Source organism: Catharus ustulatus, chromosome 26, assembly GCF_009819885.2.
Source record: "Catharus ustulatus isolate bCatUst1 chromosome 26, bCatUst1.pri.v2, whole genome shotgun sequence".
In the NCBI taxonomy this organism is placed as follows: Eukaryota; Metazoa; Chordata; class Aves; order Passeriformes; family Turdidae; genus Catharus; species Catharus ustulatus.
Window position 1 is genome coordinate 1,591,779 of NC_046246.1, and position 24,219 is coordinate 1,615,997.

At 53.1% G+C, this 24,219-nt stretch overlaps 1 protein-coding gene across 6 annotated transcripts in view; it reads left to right on the forward strand.

The window, feature by feature from the left end:
• Positions 1-24,219, forward strand: part of HIVEP3 (HIVEP zinc finger 3) — a 258,580-nt gene that overhangs the window by 106,727 nt on the left and 127,634 nt on the right. For all 6 annotated transcript variants that reach the window (XM_033080618.2, XM_033080616.2, XM_033080617.2 and 3 more), the window contains one exon: positions 14,334-14,405. The gene's annotated coding sequence lies outside the window, so the exon portion shown is untranslated. The remainder of the gene's footprint in view (positions 1-14,333; positions 14,406-24,219) is intronic.

Here is a 24,219-nt window from a genome sequence, read left to right on the forward strand (position 1 = left end):
AAACAGCTGGGAAAATAGCCCAGGGATGGGATGGGATGGGATGGGATGGGATGGGATTTGGGATGGGATGGGATGGGATGGGATGGGATGGGATGGGATGGGATGGGATGGGATGGGCAGGAAAAAGGAAGGCACAGACACTGAGTGGGACTCAAGGCACTGATTTATAACCCGAATTTAAACAATGAGAGGGCTGTGGGTGGTACAGGTGGGCAAAATCGAAGTGGGTTTGGGGCTGTGGCTGCCCCTGCCCAGCTCAGAGGTGAGCACAGCCCGGTTTGGGGCAGGTGAGGGTGCTGAGAATTGCCTGAGCTCAGCCCAGGGCTGCAGGAGGATGGAAGGAAGGGCAGCAGGGGCCTGTGGAATTCTCCTGGATTTCCTTCCCGGTGTGAGCAGCAGCTCTGGGGGCACACAGGGGTGATCTCATCCCAAAGCAGCATCCCCAGCACTCCCAGAGCAGCAGCTGAGCTCAGTCCCACCTCAGGACCATCAAACCAGCTCAGGGATGTGGGACTGGGCCCTGCTCTCCCCTCAACCCCTTTTTTTGTGTTTTCCCAGAAATCTCACCAAGGATGGGGGTGGCTCTGGGCTGTGCTGGCTCCAGGAGCATTTTTCACTTTGCTGCTGAGAAAGATTTGTGTGATTTCAGCCTTGTCCCTGGATCTGCCTCTTCCCTGCCCTGTTTTCCATCCATGATGTGTCACTCGTGCCCTGGCAGCCTCTGGCACTGTGGGGTCACTGTGGGGTGTCCATGCTCTGTCCCAAGGATGTCACAGTCTGTGGTGCTGTGACTGAGCCACTGTGGGTCACTGGGGAATATCCCTGACCCGGCCTGGAGCAGGTTCTGTGTTCTACAAACACCCCCTGAGGCAGAGACCATTGTGGAGTGGCTGAAATCCCAAACCTGGCTGTGTTTATGCCTTGCCCATAAATCCAGGGTTTATGGATAAAGCCAAGGTTTAGTTCTGACCCGTGCAGTATGAACTCTTCTGGGCCACCAGGGTGTAAATCCCTTTAAAGGTGAAAATACAGAATTATTGAGGTTGGAAGAGACCTCCAAGATCATCCAATCCAACATTCACCTGAATCCAGCTAAACCCTGTCCCGAGTGCCACATCTGCAGGTTTTGACACTCCAGGGATGGGCACTCCAAACCCCCCTGGGCAGTTCCAATCCCTGAGCCCCCTTTCCATGGGGAAATTCCTGCTGGTTCCACCCTGAGCCTGCCCTGCCCAGCCTGAGGCCGTTCCCTCTGCTCCTGTCCCTGTTCTGGAGCACAGCCCGACCCCCCCGGCTGTCCCCTCCTGGCAGGGAGTTGTGCAGAGCCACAAGGGCCCCCCTGAGCCTCCTTTTCTCCAGGCTGAGCCCCTTTCCAGCTCCCTCAGCCCCTCCTGGGCTCCAGACCCTTCCCCAGCTCTGTTCCCTGCCCTGGGCTCACTCCAGCCCCTCAGAGGCACGAGGCTGTTCATAAATTAACCTTTCCCTTTCTGAGGACACCCCAGAGGATTTTGCTGTCTCCATTCCTGGAAAACCCTGGGGTTTTGAGCACTTCCAACATTCCTATGCCTGTGCACAAAGCTTGTCCAGCAGCCAGGTGGAAACAGCTGGGAACAGAAGGATTTGGGCAGAAGGGGGTCAGTTCCTTCAGCCCTCTCACCCCCTCCTAGGCCAAAGGAGGCTGGGCAGGAGGGCTGGCTGGTGGCAGCTGTACAGAGGTGACAGCCTCAGCTGCTTCCCAAAGAGATAAAAACCTTTCCCTGTGTTCTGCTCACTGCCAGCATCCCAAACTGCTCCTGCTTGCACTGCCCAGCTCTGAGCCAGGTCACTTCTGAGCCCAGAGGTCTCAGGAAATGTGTGCTAAATGCAGGTGTTGTCAAAAATAAAGGAGCACAGAGAGAGGGATCCTCTCCCTGGGGCTGGGATGCTCCCAGCCCTGCCCTGGGAATTTCTCTGCAGAGGAATTTGGGGTTTGCTGGTGATGGAAGGAACTGGAGGCTTTGATGGAAGTGGAAAGGCTGAGCCCAGCATCCAGACAGGGAAAATCATGGCTGGGGTGAAGGGAAGTCCATCCTGAGAGCAGAGGGAGAGCTGACACAGGGAGGGATTTGGGCTCAGGGAGCCAAACTCTCCCTGGGCAGCACGGCCCCACATTTTGGGTGTGATGTGATGCTGGTGCTCCACACCTGGGCACTGCCAGAGGTGTTTTATAGCCCAGCTCAGGTGAGATCTGCCCCTTACAGACATTTGTGGGACATTTTTATCCCTCCAGACGCCGCTCAGAGCTCCTTTGGGGCATCATCTGTGCTGCCAGTTCCCATAACAACTTGTGAATTCGGCATCGCAAAGCTGCTTTTCTCTCTTAATTATTATTAACAAAAAAAAAAAAAAAAGAAACCCAGCCCAAATTCTCTTGTCTTTTGTCAGCTCCTGAAGCACTCGGATCCCTGGCAGGCTGCCTCTTCTTTTCTCCTCCTCTTTTCCTTGTTTTCTGTGAAAGGGAGCCCAGCTTACACTGAGAAGGGTCATTACCATTATTTATAAAGAAAAGGGAATATTGCCTATCCAGCTTTACAGACACTGGGCCTTGGCAAACACTGAGAATGGAAAGAAGGGGAGATGAAAAGGTTTTGTAAAGGTTTGGGTGTGCTGGGAGCTGATTTGGGTGATGGATTGAGCTCTTCAGCATCTCCCTGACAGGTTTATTTAGAGCCTCTCTTTGCTCCGGCCTTCCCCAGGCGGTGCCACTCACTGCAGAGGAGCTAAAACCGAGTTTAAACACGGCTTTGACACAAGGAAAGGGGGGATAAACACCAGCGATAAAAATCCCAGCCAGCAGCAGCCCCGGGGCTGGGACTCTCCCTCCCCTGCCCTGGGGCACTCTCTGCAGAGGAATTTGGTTTTTCCTGGTGCTGGAAGCAGTTGGAGGCTTTGGATGGATGTGGAAAGGCTGAGCCCAACATCAGGACAAGGAAAATCATGGCTGGGGTGAAGGAAGGTTTGAATCCTGAGCTCAGGAAGATGAGAACTGAGGCAGGGGAGGGGAGGTGAGTTTAGGGTGTGTAAAGCACTGCAGAATCCTTGGGGAAAACGCCCAAATGTTTTATAACTCAGCATTTTCTGTGGGACATTTATAGCCCACACTGGCTATTAGCAAGGAATAAAAATCATCATTTAAAAATTATGATAAAATTTGTTATAAAATCATCCTGGAGTGGTTTGAGATGAAGCCACCCCTGTTCTTGTCAGCACTTTGCCCTCACTGAGGTTTCCTTGCCCAGGTTTAAAAAGTTATTTTGATTCACCATCTTGAATGGAAGGAACTAAAGGATGGGTAACACTTTGGGCCACTGCTTTTCTCCTCCTGTCAGAGAATTTGGGTCGGGAGGGACCATAAATCCCATCCCACCCCTGCCATGGCAGGGACACCTCCCACTGTCCCAGGCTGCTCCAAGTCCCACCCAACCTGGCTTTGGACACTGCCAGGGATAAACATTTTATTTTTTCCCATAAAAACACAGTAGAAAGTGGTCTGGATTCAGCCATGCAGAATCTGAGGCCATCAGATGTGACTTTGAAGCTGCAGACAGAGAAATTCTGCAAATGTTGGTACCCAAGGAATTGAAATTGTGTTGGGATGGAGCCACGTGAGCTGGGATTGGGAAATACAAGGGGCAAAAATGGGAAATAAAAGGGGCTGTGGGCAAACTCTGCACCCTGAGCAGTTAATTGCTGTGTTTTATAATTAGTAGCCACAGCAGATTTGAATGCAGTGCTCAGTCTGTGCACAGGAAGGGTTAAAACCCTGAATTTATCTGAGGACCATCCATCCTCTGCCATCAGGAATTGGTTTGGTGCTTTTAAGGACAATGCACTGCTGCTGAGGAGGAGGAATATTCCCATTTGAACTCGATTATCTGCCAATTTTGGTGCAATTGCATCCAAACAATATTAAAGTTACATTAAGGCACTGGAGATAATGAGTCAACCTTGCTGATCTCGCAGCACTGGCCTGAGTTTCTTGGCTTGTTCACCCAGGAGCAGAAGGAGACAGAAAAATTACACAAAAAGAGAGGAAAAATAACCTTTTCATGGATGTAAATCCCAGTTTTTGAACATGATGGGATAAATCAAGGTCATGGGGCCAGCCATGAACTTGGCACTTCTCAGCTCTGCAAAAAACTCCTTTAATTAAAGCTCATCTCTCCCTCCCCATCATTTTTTAGGAAAAGCAAACAAGGCTGAGCTGTGCTGGTTGCAGCACCAAGAGCATTCCTATTCATCCTTGGGGCTGTTCCTGCCCTGCTGCTGGGAGCATCCCAACCCCAGGGAGAGGATCCCTCTCTCTGTGCTCCTTTATTTTTGACACCACCTGCATTTAGCACACATTTCCTGAGACCTCTGGGCTGGGAAGTGACCTGGCTCAGAGCTGGGCAGTGAAGCAGGAGGAGTTTGGGATGCTGGCAGTGAGCAGAACACAGGGAAAGGTTTTTATCTCTTTGGGAAGCAGCTGAGGCTGTCACCTCTGTACAGCTGCCACCAGCCAGCCCTCCTGCCCAGCCTCCTTTGGCATAGGAGGGGATGAGAGGGCTGAAGGACTGACCCCTTCTGCCCCAAATCCTTCTGTTCCCAGCTGTTTCCACCTGGACAAGCTTTGTGCACAGGCACAGGAATGCTGGAAGTGCTCAAAACCCCAGGGTTTTCCAGGAATGGAGACAGCAAAATCCTCTGGGGTGTCCTCAGAAAGGGAAAGGTTAATTTATGAACAGCCTCGTGCCTCTGAGGGGCTGGAGTGAGCCCAGGGCAGGGAATGGGGCTGGGGAAGGGTCTGGAGCCCCAGGAGAGGCTGAGGGAGCTGGAAAGGGGCTCAGCCTGGAGAAAAGGAGGCTCAGGGGGGCCCTTGTGGCTCTGCACAACTCCCTGACAGGAGGGGACAGCCGGGGGGGTCGGGCTGTGCTCCAGGAACAGGGACAGGAGCAGAGGGAATGGCCTCAGGCTGGGCCAAAAGAAGTTCAGGTTGGATTTTAGGGAAAATTTCTTCATGTAAAGGGCAGTCAGGCCTTGGATGGTGGCATCACCATCCTGAGGTGTTGAGCACACCCACAGATGAGGCACTGGAGGTCGTGGCTCAGTGTGACCACGGTGCTGGGCTGAGGGTTGGACCCAGAGGTCTCAGGTGTTCATCCCAGCCTCAGGGACTCCAGGATTCCTCGGTTCCAGGGACAGTTTCTGGGAGTCCAGAACTCAATTTGCTGATGAGCTCCACCAGCTCATTCCCACAGCCCAAATCCAGGAGTCCCATGGGGAGCTGGGCCAGCAGCAGGACCCGGCACAGCCCCCAGCTCCTGCCACAGCCCGGGGACATCTGCCAGCTTTAACCCCAGCCCTGGAGTCCCAGCTGTGCCAGGAGCTTGGGCAACTTCCCCTCCACCTTATTTGTCTGAGTCCTGGATTTTATTTGTCTCCCTCTCCAGATCAATGGGAGCTGTTGCTCAATTCTGGAGCCCTGGCAGTAGTGGCACTCCCAGGGCTCGCTCCAGGGGCAGTGAAGAGTGCTCCTGACCCCTCCTTAAGGGGCCGTGGCATTTTCTCCTTCTTTCAGAGAGTCCAAGAATGGTTTGGGTTGGGAGGGACCTTAAATCCCACCCAGTGCCGCCCCTGCCATGGCAGGGACACCTCCCACTGTCCCAGGCTGCTCCCAGCCCAATGTCCAGCCTGGCCTTGGACACTGCCAGGGGTAGGAATTTTATTTCTTTTTTCCATAAAAATACAGTGAAAAGTGGTCGAAACTCAGCCATACAGATGCACTTTTGCATTTTTGGGAAGCAGGGCAGCACCCAGGTGCCTCCCTGAAATCATGTCCCAAACCCAGGTGTGGGAGAGCCGGAGGGAGCAGAGCCCGGAGCCCCAAGTGCAGGTGAGGATTTTCAGGCTTGTGTGACTCAGAGCCAATTTTCCCAGTTCTCATGGGAGCTGTAAAGATCCCCTTCCCCAAATCCAGGACTTCTGCCATGACAAACTTCCAGCTGGAGCATGGATCTGAGAGGGTTCTGCAGGGGAGTTTTTACTTGGGGTGAGGCATTGATTTTGCATTTGCTTTTCTGACTCTGCTGCTAAAATTATTATTCCAGTCTGACTGAGCTGATCCTTGCTGATCTAAGTGTCTAAAATAAAGTTATGAACGAGCTGTGTTTTCCATGAGTAACATTCCCATTCATCCCTGACTTCATGGCAGTGAAATCATTCCCAAGAAGCAACGAGTGGGCTTGGAAAACACTGCAGTCATTTAGAGATGATTATTTAGTTCATCACACTGAAAGTTTTACATTTACTTACATTTTGTGAGGGGAAGGTGGAAGCCCATCAGGATCTGCCTTTAGGGAATCTTTCCCCTCTCATTCCTTTGATTTTTGTCGCCAAATTCCAGAGGCTCCAATGGAACCCTGCCAGAGTAATCTGTGACATTTCCCTGCTTCTTTTTTCCCACTTAAATAGGAAAACTGGGCTTCCACCCCACTTCTACTCCCTAAACTCTAAATTAGTCTCAAATATTTCCCCTGGGAATGGCAAGTTTAGGTTTTCCAGATGTGTGATTGGATTAAAGTGGGTTTGGGGAGCAGTGGGATCGATTCCTGTGGCCTCGGGAGTTTTCCCAGTGCATCCTCCCAGGGAAAAACTCAGCCTTGGATTCTGCAAAGCTCTTGGCACGGGGAGGGGCTGGAAGAGCTCAGCTCCTCAGAGCTGGATGTGAACTTGCCTCTTCCTCTGGTTTATTTTCGAGGCTGCAACAAAATCCTTCCCAAAGCTGGGCTCTGGATGGGCTCAGAGCGAGCTCTGCTCTCCCTGAAAAATCCCATCTCCCTGAAAAATCCCATCTCCCTGACAAATCCCATCTCCCCCACTCCTCTCCCGTTCCCTGGGACCAGAGGGAAGCTCCTCATGGCATTTTGGGGTTGTTGATAGTTTGAGGTGCTGTTGGCAGCAGGAGGCACTGCCAGGAAACACATTCAGGCATTGGGATCCCCTCATAAATTCAAATTAACCCCTTTGCTGCTGAGCCAGGCAGCGCTGAGAGCCTGAGCTCTGCCTTCCTGACCCAGCGGGGTTAAAAGTGTCCCTGAGAGGGGACAAAGTGTCCCTGAGAGAGACAAAATCCACTTTTAGGGCAGGTCTGTGTGTGGAGAGGTTCCCAAAGTGTCCCTGTGTCCCAGTTTGGAGGACAGGTGTCTGCTAAGAGAGGGAGGAGCCTCTCTTTGAAATGGAGAATGTAAACCCCCTCCCTCCAAATTATTATAATTTTGAAATCAAGGGGCTCTCAGGCAAAGATATGGGAATAGGAATAACAGTTCTTTACTAGGGAAATTAAAATAGAAATACAGTACTACAAAGAACAAACCCCAAACCCTGACACAGTCAGAGTACAACCTGACACCCGTCAGGCAGGCAGGGTGTTGGCAGCAGTCCCATCCCATGGTGGCTGCATCCTCCTGCAGTGACAGATGTGGCTCAGTTGGAGCAGTGCTCCTGTACAAGGTGCAGTTTCCTCCCAAGCTCCAGTGGTGATGTGGAGCAATCCCGTTTCCCTCTGGAGTCCAGTGGAGAAAGGGCTCCCTTAGTGTCCCAAAACCTCTGTTTTTATCTTGGTAAGAAATGTTGGGCTCTTCCCCCTGGCTGGAGCAACTCCCAATGGGATGCAGTAATTTTATCAGTCCCACAGTGGGACTCAATGGCCATGAGCAGAAAATGACTGGCTGGAGGAAGGATGGGTTGTGAAAAGATAAAGAACACTGCCCCAGCTGGTTTCAATGGATGCCCATTAGCAGAATATCTCCCACAGAGATCAGGATCACTGCCCCACCCTCAACAGATGGTGATAGAACAGACACCTTTTATCACACCCTGTATTGTAACCCAAGACACCCTGTCCCTGCAGGGTGGTGGTTTGGGGGTCACAGCACTGAATTTTGGGGGAGCTGCTCTGAAGTGCCCTTTTGAAGGAGGCTCTGGCTGTGCAGACTCCTCTCCCTGTGGTCCTTCAGCGATGTTCTCATTCCTAGCACTCCCAGATCACCCCAATCCCCCTCTCAGCTGTGCCCAGCCTGGCTCCTGATGAGGTTTTGGGGTGCTGATTTATCATCTGGGGCCCTGCTGATGCTGAGGTTTGGGTTTATTTGGCAGCAGGTGAATGTCAGCCTTTAGAACAGCAAGCAATGAGAGCTGCCTGGTTTCTCTGCTGCCGTTTTGCTTCTCCTCACCTGGTTCCCTACAAGCTGAGCGGGGTTTGGAGCATCCCTGACCCCTCCCTGTCCCTGGGGCAGCCCCCTTACAGCTCTCAGGGGATCCCTGATCCCCCTGATCCCCAGGGATCTCCCCAGAGCTGCTCCAGCCTCCCCAGGCAGCTCCCCCAGCACTGCAGGGATGTTCCACCCAGGGCTCCAGGCATTCCTGACACATCCCTGCCCTTCCCAAGTAGGGCCTGAGGGGATCTGGGGGGTCAGGGGGGTTCCTGGAGCTTTTTTCCTTGACATGAAGATGAATCCCCCAGTAAGGTTTGTTAAGGCAGTGCTTGGTGTCAGCAATCAGTGAGTCAGGGAAGAGAAATTGTATTAAATTATTAGAAATAATAAAATTTTTGGTTTTAATTGAGTTGCAGCTGAGCTTGTGGTGCTAATGATGTGAGCCATATTCCTTCTTTTTGGGAATATGTTGGGGAAAGGGGGGAATATGGGAATATGTGTTGGGAATGATTAGGGATAAGGGGGATACAGGAAAGGCACGGACACGCTGCCCTTGGGCTGTGCTTGCTGTCTGTGCCAGTGCAGGTGAAATTCCTGCTGGAAAATGAATTCCAGAGGGTGTTTGTGTCCTGCTGGGCTCTTTGGGGACACAGGGCCAGGAGCTGCTGCTGCTGTGCCCAGGGAAACAGAATCTGGGAAATCCTGCTGGAGAGAGACTGGAGAAAAATCAGCTTTTCCCTAAGGACTGTGCTGAGCAAAGGAGCTGCTGTAAATCTGGGCTCAGAGGGGAAGTGAAATCAGCTTTAGCCAGCCCAGGGACCCATCCTGGCCCTGCCACTCTGTCCTCAGGGCACTGTCCCACCTCAGTGTCCTTTCTCCTCCCTGGCAGTTTGTTTTTGTGATTCTCAGGCTGAATTCTGCTTCCCACAACCTGCCTCATTAGCAAAACACAACTCCCCAGAAATTTCTTTTCAATCTGGCGTTTCCACCCGTCAATTATTTGCAGGTTTTTATTCCCTCACACTTTTTTTTTCTCTTTTCCTTTTTTTTTTTTTTTCTTTTTCTTTTTTTGGACTTAAAGGAAACATGCAGCTTTTTCTTCTTTAACTTCTCCAAAGAGATCAGTGTTTCCAGATTCCAGAATCCTGCACTGCTGATAGCTGAACATGGGGTTTGATCTTTTAGCAGGAAACTCTCCCCCTAAATGGGCAGAGGAAGAGTTTTGGGGTTACAACTCCCCTGCAGAGGAGGTTGCACAACATCACCCTGAGACATTTGGCCAAAGAGCCACGTGGAGGGATGAAGATGATTCTGCTGAGCCCTCTCTTTGATTCTCTGGGTTCCAGAGCAGCCTGGGGCGAGCCCAGCATCCCAAAAGTTGCTCTGAACAGTTTTATGTAACAGCAGTGCTGCTTTCCCGGGGTTTTGCCCTGTTCTTATTTCTGCAGTTGGTTCTGTGGTTGCTCTTTCCCCTATTTTTTCTCTTTTTTCCCCTATTTTTTCTCTTTTTTCCCCTTTTTTTTCCTATTCTGCTGGAGATTTTGCTGGGGGCATTGACAGAGCTGGAGCAACGTGAGGGCTGATCTTTCAAAATCAAGAATGAAAGGCAAAAAGTGTGAAGTAATTATGGAAAAAGTGTCTTAGTGGGAAAAGAGTCCCACAGGGTTTGGTGCTGTGCTGGTGTTTTAATGGATCCTGGGCTCTGTTTGTCTCCCTCCCAACAAAAAACCAGAGCTGTAAATCAGGAATGAAGGCATCACCAAGCTGTGGTGGTTTGATATCATTCCCAGATTTTCAGGCAGTGCCAGGGATGGTGCCTGGTGCTGTTTGTGCCACATTCCGGAGCCTGGCAGCCCAAAGGCTCTGCTGCACTCCTCCAGCCCAGCTCTGAGGGACACCTCCAGCCCAGCTCTGACACCTCCAGCCCAAAGGCTCTGCTGGACACTTCCAACCCAGCTCTGACACTTCCAGCCCAGCTCTGATGACACCTCCAGCCCAGCTCTGCTCTCCTGCCCTGGCCATCTGCTGCTCCTGGGCTCTGTGCAGGGACCTCAGAGCGGGCTCAGCGCTCACACAGGGCTGTGTGACACCGTGTGACACCGTGTGACACCGTGTGACACAGGGGCTCAATGAGTTTGTCCCTTCCTCACCCCATCTGTGCGGGATGGAGCTGGGGGCTGGGGCAGCCTGCAGGGAGCAGATCCCCCCGGAGGGGCTCAGGGACATCTCAGGACACCTGTGCTGCCCGCAGGTGCCACCAGGCGGGCCGGGGATGTCGCCGGGCTCGCGTTGCCCGTGACAACCCGGGCTGGGGCTGCTCGCCAGGCACACACAGACACACGTGCTGGGTTGCCATAACGACCAGCGCGGAGTTTGGATGGATCCTGGGCTCTGTTTGCCAGCATCCAAAGCACCTCCGTGCGGCTGCAGCCCAGGAGGGAAAGGGCTGCCTCGGGGCTCTCCCACCTCCAAAAAAAAGAGCTTTAAATCAAGAATGGGGGGTTAAAATTGTGAGTTAGGGGAAAAGAGAGGGGGGAAAAGAGAGTCCCACAGGGCTCGGTGCTGTGTTGGTGTTTTATGGATCCTGGGCTCTGTTTGTTCCCCTCCCAGCAAAAAAATCAGAGCCTTAAATCAGGAATAAAGGGCAAAAACTGTGGATTAGTGATGGAAAAGGAGTCTTAGAGGGAAAAGAATGACACAGGGCTTGGTGCTGTGCTGGTGTTTCAATGGATCCTGGGCTCTGTTCATCCACTCCCAACAAGGAAATGGATTCCCAAATCAAGAATGAAGAGCAAAAACTGTGGCTTAATGGTGGGAAAAGAGTCTTAGAGAGAAAATAATGACAGAGAGCTCAGTGCTGTGCTGGTGTTTAGTGGATCCTGAACTCTGTTTGCCAGCATCCAAAACACCTCCATGGAGAGAATGGGCTGCCTTGGGGCTCTCCCACCTCCAAAAAAAAAGAGCTTTAGGTTTAGAATGACAGGCAAAAAGTGTGGATTAGGGACAAAGAGAGGCAGAAAAGAGAGTCCCACATGGCTCAGAGCTGTGCTGGTGTTTTAGTGGATCCTGGGCTCTGTCCCCCTCACAACAAAAACACCAGAACCTTAAATCAGGAATGAAGGGCAAAAAGTGCAATGATGGAACAAGGGAGGTGGAAAAGAGACCCACAGGGCTCGGTGCTGTGCTGGGAGCACTGGGAGGAGGCTGGGCTGGAGATGCTGGGTTTGGTGTCCCCAGCACAGCCCAGCTCAGGTCGCTGCCAGCAAGGCCCTGGTGCCAGGGCCAGCTGAGGGGACAAATCAGGGATGGAGGTTCTGCCCTCAGCAGCCTCTGAGCCAGCCTGACCCCGGCCAGAGCTGCACCTGCCAGCAGGAAGGGACAGGGCTGGGACAGGGATGGCACAGGGACAGGGCTGGGACAGGGCTGGGACAGGGCCAAGGCTGGGACAGCAGTGCCACCCCCCACGCCTGGGCTGAGTCCCCATCGTGGGCAGCAGGAAAAGGGGATTCTGCCCCTCAGTCGTGCTCAGGTGATTCCCCTCCTGCAGAGCTGCTCCAGCCCCGGGAATTCCAACATCAGCAGGGCCTGGAGCTGCTGGAGAGAGCCCAGAGGGATCCAGGGAGCTGCTGCAGGGCTGGAGCCCCTCTGGAGCCAGGCTGGGAGAGCTGGGGGTGCTCCCTGGAGAGGAGAAGGCTCCAGGCAGAGCTCAGAGCCCCTTGCAGGGCCTGAAGGGGCTCCAGGAGAGCTGCAGAGGGACTGGGGACAAGGCAGGGAGGGACAGGACCCAGGGAATGGCTCCCACTGCCACAGGGCAGGGCTGGATGGGATCTTGGCAAGGAATTGTTCCCTGGCAGGGTGGGCAGGGGCTGCCATGGAATTGCCAGAGCAGCTGTGGCTGCCCCTGGATCCCTGGCAGTGCCCAAGGCCAGGCTGGACATTGGGGCTGGGAGCACCTGGGGGTGGCACTGGGTGGGATTTCAGGTCCCTTCCCATCTGGGTCTCAGTTGTTCCACAATTCCACGATCACCAGCCTGAATCCCACTCCCACTATAAATTACATTTACTCTGTGCATTTGGGATTTTCTGTATCACCAGAAATCACCGGGTTTTGCTCACAGTGGCTTCCAGGGCAAGCCCTTGCCCTGTGCTGGCTCAGCAGAGCTCGTGGGAAGCTCCCCCTGCCAGGGAGCTCAGGCCAGGCCCAGAGCTCAGCTCAGCTCAGCTCCCTTTCCCAGGCATGAATGAGCTCAGTAAGCACCTGGGAACTGAACCCAGCTCAGCTCACCTGCCCTCAGAGCTGGGAGCCCTTCTTGAACTCATCCATCCCGGGATGGAGGAACCATACCTGAAATCATCCATCCCAGGATTGGGAGCCCTTCCTGAACTCATCCATGCCGGGATGCAGGAGCCCTGCTCTGCCTTTCCCCAAGGGATCCATCCCGGGTGCAGGAGCCCCGCTCTGCCGTCCCGGGGCTGCTCCCTGCACAGGGAGAGGCGAGGAGCTCAAAGGGAGCTCTGCAGAGCCGAGCTATTTCTGGAGCTGGAATGTGTGCGCGTCCCGCCTGGCTCCCTCCAAATGTTTTCCAAGCAGTGCAGGAGGTAAAGCGGAGCAGCGCTGTGCCGGAGCCAGCTTTTCCAAGGCTGCCTTCCCCGAGCCTGCACGTGCGGCCCCGGGCACGCACAGGGGTGAGCTGGCACCGGCAGGGCACGGGGACAGCGGGCAGTGCCCTCCGCATCTGGGGCGGAAAGCTCGGATTTGGGGCAGAAATCTCGGATTTGGGGACAGCGGGCAGTGCATGTCCTCCCGGATTTGGGGCCGAAATCTCGGATTTGGGGGACAGCAGGCAATGCATGTCCTCCCGGATTTAGGGCAGAAAAACTCGGATTTGGGGCAGAAAAGCTCGGATCTGGGGCAGGGCTGGCAGCCGTGATGGGCAGGGGAGTCGCACTGGGGGACAGGAGGGGCAGGAGAGGCAGCACTGGGAAGAGGGAAGCAGCAGAGCAGGGATCAGCTGCTGCACCCCTGGTTCCAGCTCCCCTGCGGGAGGAGGGTCAGAAATGCAGTTTGGATGGAGCTCTGGGCACACTGTGGCTGTCACCTCCCGGGAGGGACACGGGGACACAGCGCTGCCTCCCCCTGCTGCAGCCAGGCCCTGCTGCCACTGGGTGTGCAGACATCTGCCAGCTCTGCTGTGGATGGTGTGGATGAAGTTCTGCACTGGCTCCTCCTGCTGCTTTTGCATTCCTGGTCACAGTCAGCCACCGAGGATGCTCCAGGCCACCACAGGGATGGCACCACAGATGCCTGGGGCCATTGTCCGTGGGGCCAGAGACACCTTCAGTGATGGTACCCTGGGGCAGCTTCCTCATCCTGCCCTTTTCCCTGCAACCAGGACGTGTTCTGGCTCATCCTGGCAGTGCCCAAGGCCAGGCTGGGCAGGGCTGGGAGCACCTGGGACAGTGGGAGGTGTCCCTGCCATGGCAGAGGTAGCACTGGATGGGATATTTAAGGTCCCTTCCCACCCAAAACCATTCTGTGTTTCTGGGATTCTGTGAAATTTGTTAAGCCCAGCCTTTTGAACATTATTTTTCCCGAGTACCTTCCCATAACCTTTCCCATTTACTTTTCTATTAAAGTTCAGCCCCACTGAGGCTGGGAGTAGATGAACCATCCTTGAGTGCCCCGAGCAGAGCTCAGCTTTATTTATTCTTTGAATTACTCAGGATAGGGTTGAATTTGCACTCAGGGTCTGATTTTAGGAGAAGCAGAAACCTCATCACCAGCCAGGCTCCCATGCCTGGTCTTTGTATCTCCCATTCCACGTGCAAAGAAAACTCTGCAGTTCTGTTCCTCCTAAATGATTTGGTTGCTAGTGAGGAGAGCACAGAGAAAAATGCCTAAAAGATAAAGATAAAGCCAAAATAGTGACAGAAGGGTTGAGATAAGGAGGGAAAAGGCAAGCAGGGAAAATATCTGAAGTGTGGATGGGAGCAAGGAATAAAATCCCTGATTTGGGGGGGCTGGGAGTGTCTCTGTGATACAGTGACCCCCATTCCAAGCTGCCTCATCTCACCAATGTCTCTTCTTTCCCACCCCAGGCACCCTTTTCCTATGAGCACCTGAGTCTCCTCCACCTCTCAGAGGATGCACCTGTAGCAGCTTCCCCACAGGTAAGAGCTCAACCATGGCCCCAGTGCCTGCTCCGGGGATTTTGGGTGTGGGGATCACAGACCTCATGTCCTCAGGGATTTTGGGGTGTGGGGATCACAGACCCCGTGCCCTCAGGGATTTTGGGGTGTGGGGATCACAGACCCCTGCCCTCAGAAATTTGGAGGTGTGGGGATCACAGACCCTGTTCCCTCAGGGATTTTGGGGTGTGGGGATCACAGACCCCGTGCCCTCAGGGCTTTGGGATCCAGCCCAAGCCTGGTTCTGGGATGGGTTCTTTGCTTTCTGTGGGGTTCCTGTGGGTTTTGTGCCCCTCTGAGGTGGCAGAGCCCCAGGGGGTTGTAATTCCTAGAGCAGGCATTGGTGACTGAGCATTGAAAGGTGTTTTGAGGGGTAAGGGCTGGCCCAGACTTGGTTTTCACTTTGTTTCTGACAGAGGGCTCTGGTGTGGTTTGTAGGGGATCCCGTACTGTGATTTTCTCATCCCAGCAGGCGTGGTTTGCAGGGTGAGGGTGGAGCTGGCAATTCCTGCTGCTGTGATTTTCCTCCTCCAGCAGCTGAAAATGTAAAATATTGAGAAACAGAAGCTGATGCTGGGTCTCTCCCCTTCAACATGACCCCACCTCCCCTGCAGCTCTGCCTCTTCCCCTGGCAAACTTCATAAACTTCATTTGCTGGTGAAGTTTTGGCTTCCTAGGGGATGCTGCCTGCCCAACTTTGGGGGAAGTTTGTGGGAATGAAGTGCTGTTCATGGAGCTCCTGGAGAGCCTGGTGCTGCTGGGCATGGACATGACCTGCCCTGGGACATTTTAGGGACCCAGTTCAGGTGTTGGGTGGATTTTAAGGACTGGGACTCACTTGGCTGATGTGAGACAGGTGAGCACGGGCCTGGAGTGGCAAATGGGATTGTTTGCTCCACCCTTTGGAGCTTTATCCCTGGGGATACACATCCCTTGGCTGTACCAGGCTCTGGGGTGTTTATTTTCCCAGGTAAAATGTGGTGGCACAGGATGGAAAGCTCTGGGTGGGTCAGGCTGGGGAAGGTGCTGCTGCTGCTGCCCCTGCACAAGGCTCAGCTTTTTTTAGGCAGGACTCGAGGGTGGTGGAGCAGCCCCAGGGAGCCTCTGGCTGCTTGCAGGGACAGGCTGTGCTCGCCAGGAGCAGCAGGGACAGCTCGGAGCCGCCTCCATCCGCGCCTGGAGCTGATTATCCCCGACCTTTCCCTTCCCGAGGGCTCCTCGCAATGTCCCTTCGGCCGGCCCTGCCTCCTGCCCTCCGTGCCCGGCGGCACCGGGACAATAAATGCAATAAATTCATCTGCAGTGTCGTCTGGCCGCCCCGCAGCCCCTCCCTCGCCGTCCTTTTTGGCAATCTGTCATTCCCGGTTTTGGTGCGGGGCCAGGGGCTGAGCAGGAACTCCTGGGGCAGCTGGAGCCACACAAAGGGGTTTAAATGGGGTCGGGATTGGCTTCAGCGTGTTTGTAAACAAGTGTGCTGCACACAGGGCTGAGCAGAATTCACCACCCCGAGCAGGGACATCCCCTGGTGTCCCTGCCAGCTGCGGGTGTCACCGGGGCCACCGAGAGCCGGGCGGGCTCTGCCCGGAGCGGGGACAGCCCCGGGCGATGCGGGGATGAGGGGATGCTCCGGTGTCAGCTCGGACAGCCCCGGGGATGCTCCGGTGTCAGCTCGGACACCCCCAGGGGGATGCGGGGATGCTCCGGTGCCAGCTCGGACAGCCCCGGGGGATGCGGGGATGCTCCGGTGTCAGCTCGGACAGCCCCGGGGGATGCGGGGATGCTCCGGTGTCAGCTCGGACAGCCCCGAGGGATGCGGGGATGCTCCGGTGCCAGCTCGGACAGCCCTGAGGGATGCGGGGATGCTCCGGTGTCAGCTCGGCTCGGCATCGGCACGGAAGGGAGAGCAGCGCAGGGAATGAAAGCTTCTGGCCTGTCAAAATAGTCTCGTTTCTCCTGAATTCACACAGCTTGTTCCTGGTGGGGAAAAAAAAAAAGGCAACAAAAAAAGCTACCAAAAATAGTTTAGTGGTTTCTTTGCTATAGGGAATAAAACAAAAAAATCCTTTACTGAGGAGGGAACAACAGGGAGGGGGCAAAAAGCTGTAGTTGGAGCACATGGATTGAGTGACCCCAGGTCATCAGTTTTGGTGAAAAACCTGAATTTCCAGGGATGGATCCCACTCTGCTGCTGAGGAATCGGGGAGGGGAGAACTCCTGGGGCTGTGCAGGGAATCGAATCCCTTTGGTGTGAGCCGATCCAGCCCCCAGGGCTGTGCAGGGAATGGATCCCTTTGGGGTGAGCTGATCCAGCCCTGCAGGGAATGAATCCCTTTGGGGTGAGCCGATCCAGCCCCCAGGGCTGTGCTGCTCCTCCGGGTTGGCTGCGGTCGCTCCCTGCCCGGCACCCGGCGATCCCAGGAACTGGCACTGCGGCTCAGAATGGGACCTAATTCATCAATTCAAGACATGATGGGATTAGATTTTATTAAACTTTGGAAGCAGAGTAGAGGAGATGAAATGTAAAGCAAAGGTTGGGAAGGGAGGGAGGGGCTGTGCCAGCCCCGGTGCCCTTTGCTGGTGGGTACTGAGGGTGCTCAGGTTATCCACAGAAACTGCAGGTGATGGAGTAGAGAATCCCAGAACAGGGTCACAGAGTATCCTGAGCTGGAAGGACCCACAGGATGATCCAGCCCAGCCCCTGTCCCTGCCCAGCCCCCCCAGCAATCCCCCCTGTCCATCCCTGGAGCTCTGGCAGCCTCGGGGCCGTGCCCATTCCCTGGGGAGCCTGGGCAGTGCCAGCACCCTCTGGGGGAGGGAAGAACCTTTCCCTGATCTCCAGCCTGAGCCTGCCCTGGCCCAGCTCCAGCCCTTCCCTGTCCCTGTCCCTGTCCCTGTCCCAGGGAGCAGAGATGGGAGCTGCCCCTCGGGAGGAGCTGCAGATCCCTGAGCTCTGCCCTCAGGGTGCTCTGCTCCAGCTGCACACACCCCCCCCCCCCACACCTGGTTTCACTCCAGGCTCTGCTTTCCTTATCCAGCTGCTCTGGGATTTACTGACCCCTCCCTCTCTCCTGCAAGCTGAGCACCTCTGGCCATGAATTCCCTGATTCCATTTGAAGTGAAAATGAAGTTTCTTTTCCTTTTCCCCTGATTCTTTACTGGTAAAATGTCATGCTCTATCCTATTTCTCCATGATAAGGGAAATCAGTTCTGTATTTACTGCCTCTAAAATGATTTGGGGATGAAAATTCAAGTCAGTCACTGCTCACATGTTGCACCTTATTCTTCCTCTGCTCCCAGAAGCTGCTTGGATGTGCTGGCACAGCTTAACCCTGCTGGACTTTCCAGGAATAACCGAGTTTTTGGATAAATGGGGCTGTGGGGTGTGTGCAAACCCAGCAGCCCTCCCAAGGGGTGCAGCACAGGCCCTGGTTTTTTTGGGAATGCTGTTTTGCCTGCCGGTTCTCCAGCATCCCACATGAGCTGTCTTCCCTCCTGACAGCTCAGGGAATAAACTCCACGCTAATTTTAGCTCTCCCTCCAAGGTGGATATCTGAGGTTTGGGCACCATCAATGCCTTATTCATAAATCTACAAACACTGTAAAAGAAAAGGGGGGAGGAGGGGGCAGCGACCGTCCCACCCTGGCCGTGTCTGATCCGCCAGCAGCTGCAGCTTTGGCTGCAGGGAGAACAAGCCAGGGTTGTTCCTTGCCCAGCCAGGAAAGGGCTGTGTGTTTATGTTTAGGGCCCTGGCGGTGTGTGCAGTGTGTGCAGGTGGCACATGAAAACCTGCCATGGTTTCTCACCCTGTTTTTCCTGGACTGGCCTTAGCTCCGTGTGAGAGCTCTGAGAATTTCCTCGTGCCCGTCTCTGGATTTTGGGGCCTTGGGGTGTTGATTGGTGTTTAACCCTGTGGGGTTTCTCCCATGCACTTTTTGGGCAGTTTTGCCCAGAACACACATTTTTTAGGGCAGGCTGGTGGCTTCTGCCACTTGGAGTCTGTGGAGTGTTGGGATTTGGGATCACTGGGATTTCTCACTAGATAAGAGTATGGGGCACGGGGATCATTGGGGTTTCTCACTGGATAAGAGTGTGGGGCACTGGGATCACTGGGATTTCTCACTGGATAAGAGTGTGGGGTACTGGGATCACTGGAATTTCTCACTGGATAAGAGTGTGGGGTACTGGTATTTGGAATCATTGGGATTTGTCACTGGATAAGTGTAGGGCACTGGGATCACTGGGATTTCTCACTAGAGAAGAGTGTGGGGCACTGGGATCACTGGGATTTCTCACTGGATAGGAGAGCACTGAAAATGCAGATGTGGGGATGAGAGCTCATCCAGCAGGGTGATGGGTGGTGGTCCAGGATCTGGGTGCTGCAGCTCTGAGCTTCTCCTGTGACCTTCACCTCTGCTCTGAGCTTCACCTTTCCACCCTCAGAGTTCCTCCTGTGGCTGTGGCCCTTGGGGACAGGGTTTAGTGGCATTTGGGGACAGGGTTTAGTGGCTCTGGGTTGATGGTTGGCCTTGGTCTTGTCCAGTCTTGGCGATCCTGAGATTCCCTGGCCCCGTCCACCTCTAGCCTTCCTCCAAAGAGAGAAATGGGGGAAAAATGGGAAAAAAACCTCAGAACTGGGTCCCTAATCCCACAGCTCTTGGTGAGTTCCCAAAGTGAGAAATGGGGGAAAAATGGGAAAAAAACCAGAATTGGGTCCCTCCTTATCCCACAGCTCTCGGTGAGTTCCCAAAGGGAGAAATGGGGGAATGCTTTCTCAGAGTCCCTAACCCCACAGTTGTTGATGTATTGCCCAAGTGAGAAATGGGGCAACAATGGGAAAAACTCAGATGAGCACCTCATCCCACAACTGTGGAATCTTCCCAAAATGAAAAATGGGGGAGCACTTTGAGAATCCTGAAACCCACAGCATCTGGGCTGTTCCCAAAGCGAGAAATGGGGGAACTGTGGGGAAAATCCAGAACTGAGTCCCTAATCCCAAAGCTGTTGGTGTGTTCCCAAAGCAAGAAATGGGGGAGCAATGGGGAAAATCCAGAACTGAGTCCCTAATCCCAGAGTTGCTAGGATATTCCCAAAGCAAGGAATGGGGGAACAACGGGGAAAATTCAGAACTGAGTCCCCAATTCCAGAACAGTTGGTGTGTTCCCAAAGCAAGAAATGGGGAGTGATTGAAAAGCATAGAATCCCTGAATCTACAGCTGTTAGGATGTTCCCAAAGCTCCACCTCACAGCTCCAGGAGCTTCCAAACCCGAATCAATCCTCACCTGGAGACATCTGGATCGTGATGGGTTTGGTTTGGCAGGAGCTGCAGAGGGCAAACAATGGGGTTTGGGGCTTGGCTGGGGGAGCTGGGCTGCAAAGTCCTGTGGGGATGCACAAGTGGCAGCTGGGGCTGGCCCAGGAGGGAGCAGCAGCTCTGGAGCTCAGGAATTGCTGCACAGTGTGAGCCCTGAGGTGGGGCTGCACAGCAGAGAGGCTGCAGCTCTGCCCCGAGACTCAGGAGGGCAAAGCTGGACTCAGCAAAGCTGGACTCAGCAAAGCTGGGCTCATCACCCCACATCACTCCTGTGCCACCCCTCAGGAGCTGCTCACTGATCTGCCCTGGCACTGAGGAATTCCTTGGGTTTCCTTTGCACAGGGAATCCAGAGGCTGGGTTGGTTCCTGTGAATGTGCCAGGGCTGGGAAAAGCAGAGGGCAGCTCCTAAAATCCCTTCTTGGGATGGCCTGGAGGGTGCCAGGCTCTGAGGTCACAGAGACAAAATTAGGAGGTTGTTGGTGTTTTTTGCATTCAGAGCTATGAAATTGCTGTTGTAATGGACTGAAACTCTGCAGGAAATGAGGCTCAAACCAGGCATAAGGCATGGATGGAACCCAGGGAGGAGAAAATTTGTTCAATTTGAATTCTCTGTTCCTGTAACCAAACCAAGGCAGGTCATGGTACTGTGAGAGGGCGCAGAAAAAAGTGAACTCCAGGTTCTGTTTGCACTGAAATATTTTTGGGCATGTTTGGGTTCTTTGCTGTGGCAACCAGAGGGGTTATTTTTAGAATTTCTCCCAAGATGCTCCTCCCTGCCTCACTGAGCTGCTTGGGAAGCGAAGCTGTCCCAGGGGGTTGGAGTTGAAATGAGCATTAATTCTGCAAAATTCCAGAGGATTTTGTTCTTCAGAACTGAGCAGATCCTGTGTGAGATCCTTCTGGCTGCATGTCCAGCCTGAACCTCCTGCTGGGCATTCCCAAATTCAGCTTTTAGGAATGGAAAGGCTCTGCTTTCATTTGGGAAGCCCTGAGCACAGAATTAAACCAGGGATAGATATGATGGCAGCTTGGCTTAGCAGTCCCACGGAGTAATCCCAAAATATCCGCTGGCATTTGCAGCCCCAGTGCTCCTGGCCCTGGGCCAGGGAAGGGCCTTGGAAGGGCCTCCAAGTCCAGCCCAGATCAGATCCCTGCTTTCCTGGGGAGTTCCATGGGCTTTGCTGGGATTCTGGGTGTAATCCCATGGCAAAACTCATTCCTGGAATCCCAGAATGGTTTGGGTTGGAAGGGGCTCAAACCCCATCCCATTCCCTGGGCAGGGACTGTCCCACTGCTCCAGCCTGGCCTGGACACTGCCAGGGACCTGCCAGGCTGCTCTGGCAATCTCAGCCCTTCACAGCAAGGATTTCAGCTCAAAAAATCCTCCAGGGTTTCCTAATCTGTCCCTGGGACATTTCAACCTTCCAGTTTCCAAACAAAAAGCATTTGGGGTGTTCAGGCTGGAGCATGCCTTCCTTCAGGAAATGTTGTGCTCCATAAGGGCCAGATCCCAAAAGATCCCCAAGCAGATCCAGCAGGGAAAGGGAAGCTGCTTTTCCAAATGTCATCCTTCATATTTTATTGGTTTTCGTCCATAATCCTTTAAACACACTGGCATGGATCAGGAAAATCCATTGGGAAAACAACAACAGCCCTTCCTCCACAGCCTGCTCAGGAATACTTTGTGTTTTGGGATGTGTTCTTCCTCTCCTGGAATTTTTCCAGGATGTTCTGCAAAGGGTTTCCAGGTGCATGTGGATGAGACAATTCTGTCTGCCCATAGTTTGGTCAAGGGCTCCATTATTCTTTGAGAATTTTAGAAACATAAAATAAAAATGTGCAGAGGAGCATTCACAGAGGTCAGGTTTGGAGGAAAACGCTTCCTTATCTCCATATGCTGATGAGTTATAGAATCACAGCTTGATTTGGGTTGAGGGACCTTAAAAACCATCTCATTTCAACCTCTCACTGCCTGGAAATCCTTAAAAATCACCAAATTCCAAACCCCAGGGTTTTTTCCCAGAGAGGCTTTAAATCCAGGGATTTCCAACCCAGCCCCAAATGGGCAATCAAAGACTGGGGGAATTTTGGCTCATGGAGGCCCAGGACTGGCACAGGGATTTTAAATGCATTTCAATATTTGAGTCTGGAAGAAAAGGAGCAGCAGAGCTGTTAAAATTCTCTGTGAACAGGGGGGCATCCTCAGGAAATTGGAGCCATGTTGTTAAGAGAAATTTAAGGGAGTGGGTTTGCCTTGAGGTGTTAAACTAACATGGGTATAAACCAACATCACCCAGGGAAAATGAGGAAAAAAACAGGAAAAGAATGTGATGTCAACATTTGTACCAGGGGAGAGCTCAGCTTTTGAAGCATTTTACTTCTCACAAGATTTATCTCCAGAATTTGTTGTTGTTTTCAGTTATAATCCAGCCTTGTGCTCTGCTCTGCAGCCATAGAAGCAATTAGAATATTATTTGTTTATTCTCCACGCTACTGTTGTTTATAGGAACAAAAATCAGTTTCTCCAGCCAAGGAGCCAGGCAGAGAGTTTTAATTTTTTTGATTCAAACCCATGTGACCAGTTCTGATTTAATCCTGGAAGATGCTACAACTTTTAAACTCTAAGCTTTAACAGCCTCGTTTGCCATTTCGTGTTGATGCAGATAAACAAAATGGCCTTAATTTTTCCTGCTTGTTTTCTTGTTTCTTCTCTTGTTATTATTATCATTATCATTATACCACAGAAGCAAAATTAAGGAGGTGAATAAACAGCATTTTCCAGCAGTCAGGTGGGGCAGGTTCATTTTCAGGTTTGTTCTGGGTACAGAAAATAAAAATCCACTCTCAGCATTGGGAATATTGAAACCAGGAGGCTCCTGTGGAGCCAGGGATGTGCAGGTGGAGTTAACAGTGAATCTCAAATCTGTGACAAATTTAATTTTCATGGAAGGACCTGGAGGGGCTGGAGCGAGTCCAGGGCAGGGAACAGAGCTGGGAAGGGTCTGGAGCCCAGGAGAGGCTGAGGGAGCTGGAAAGGGGCTCAGCCTGGAGAAAAGGAGGCTCAGGGGGCCCTTGTGGCTCTGCACAACTCCCTGCCAGGAGGGGACAGCCGGGGGGGTCGGGCTGTGCTCCAGGGACAGGGACAGGAGCAGAGGGAACGGCCTCAGGCTGGGCAGGGCAGGCTCAGGGTGGCACCAGCAGGAATTTCCCCATGGAAAGGGGCTCAGGGACTGGAACTGCCCAGGGGGGTTTGGAGTGCCCATCCCTGGGGGTGTCCAAGCAATTCCTGGACGTGGCACTGAGAGCTCTGGGCTGGGGACGAGATCAGGCACAGATCTGATGATTTTGGAGATCTTTTCCAACCCAATTAATTGTGTGGTTCGGTCATTCATCAACGTTGGATCTGTTTGTCACATCGTGGGATGGGGAATCCTGGAATGGTTTGTGTTGGGAGGGATCCTAAATCCCACCCAGTGTCACCCACAGGGACAGCTCCCACTGTCCCAGGTGCTCCCAGCCCCAATGTCCAGCCTGGCCTTGGGCACTGCCAGGGATCCAGGGGCAGCCACATCTTGATGAGAAAATTCGGGTGTCACAAAATTTCGGGGAGACACAAAACCTGTCCTGTGCTGGTGCTTTGGGCAGGCAGAGCCCCTGCCCCCACCCCAGGGACATGTGTCCCCTGCTGGGACAGTGACCTCAGGGAGCAGGGACATTCCTCACCTGCTGGCTGGGCTGGCACTGCAGCCACAGGGAAGGGTTGGTTTGAATAAAACAGGGCAGAAAATCGGTTTTTTCCTGGTAAACTCTGCAGGAAGCTTTGCTGGGATGAGTGTGGAACAACAATTTTTGGCATTTATTGAGATGGATGTGAAGTTTTTTTATAAATCAGTGCAGCATTTCTTATCTCCATATATTGATGAGTTATAGAATCACAGGATGGTTTGGGCTGGAGAGACCTTAAAAACCATGTCATTCCAACCTCCCACTGGTTAGAAATCCTTAAAAATCACCAAATTCCAAACCCCAAGGGTTTGATAGCCCAGAGAGGCTTCAAATCCAGGGATTTGAGGACCCCTCTGAAGATCCTCATGGTGTCCAATGCACCAAAATTCCATCCATCCCCTGCAAAGGTGTAAAGGATCCATTTGTCTGGTTATTTAATCTGCTCAGAGATGTGGGAGCACGTGGCCTCTCTCAGACATGTAAAAACACCCAGCCTGTTAACACAGTGCATAATTAAGCCCTGGAATACATTGCCAATGAAAATCTCACCGTGGATTTTAATAACGTTTGCAAAAAAAGAGACAGCCACGTCTTTTATTAATAAAACGAGACACGGCTCTATTCAGGGATAAAACAGCTCAGGCTGCTTCAGGAACAGCCCTGCATGTGCAACTCAGATTTTTTTGGGGTATTTTTCTTTCCTGATCTGACCCACACCTGTTCTGAGGGGCTGTGGCCAGGGAGGTGTTGGCGGCA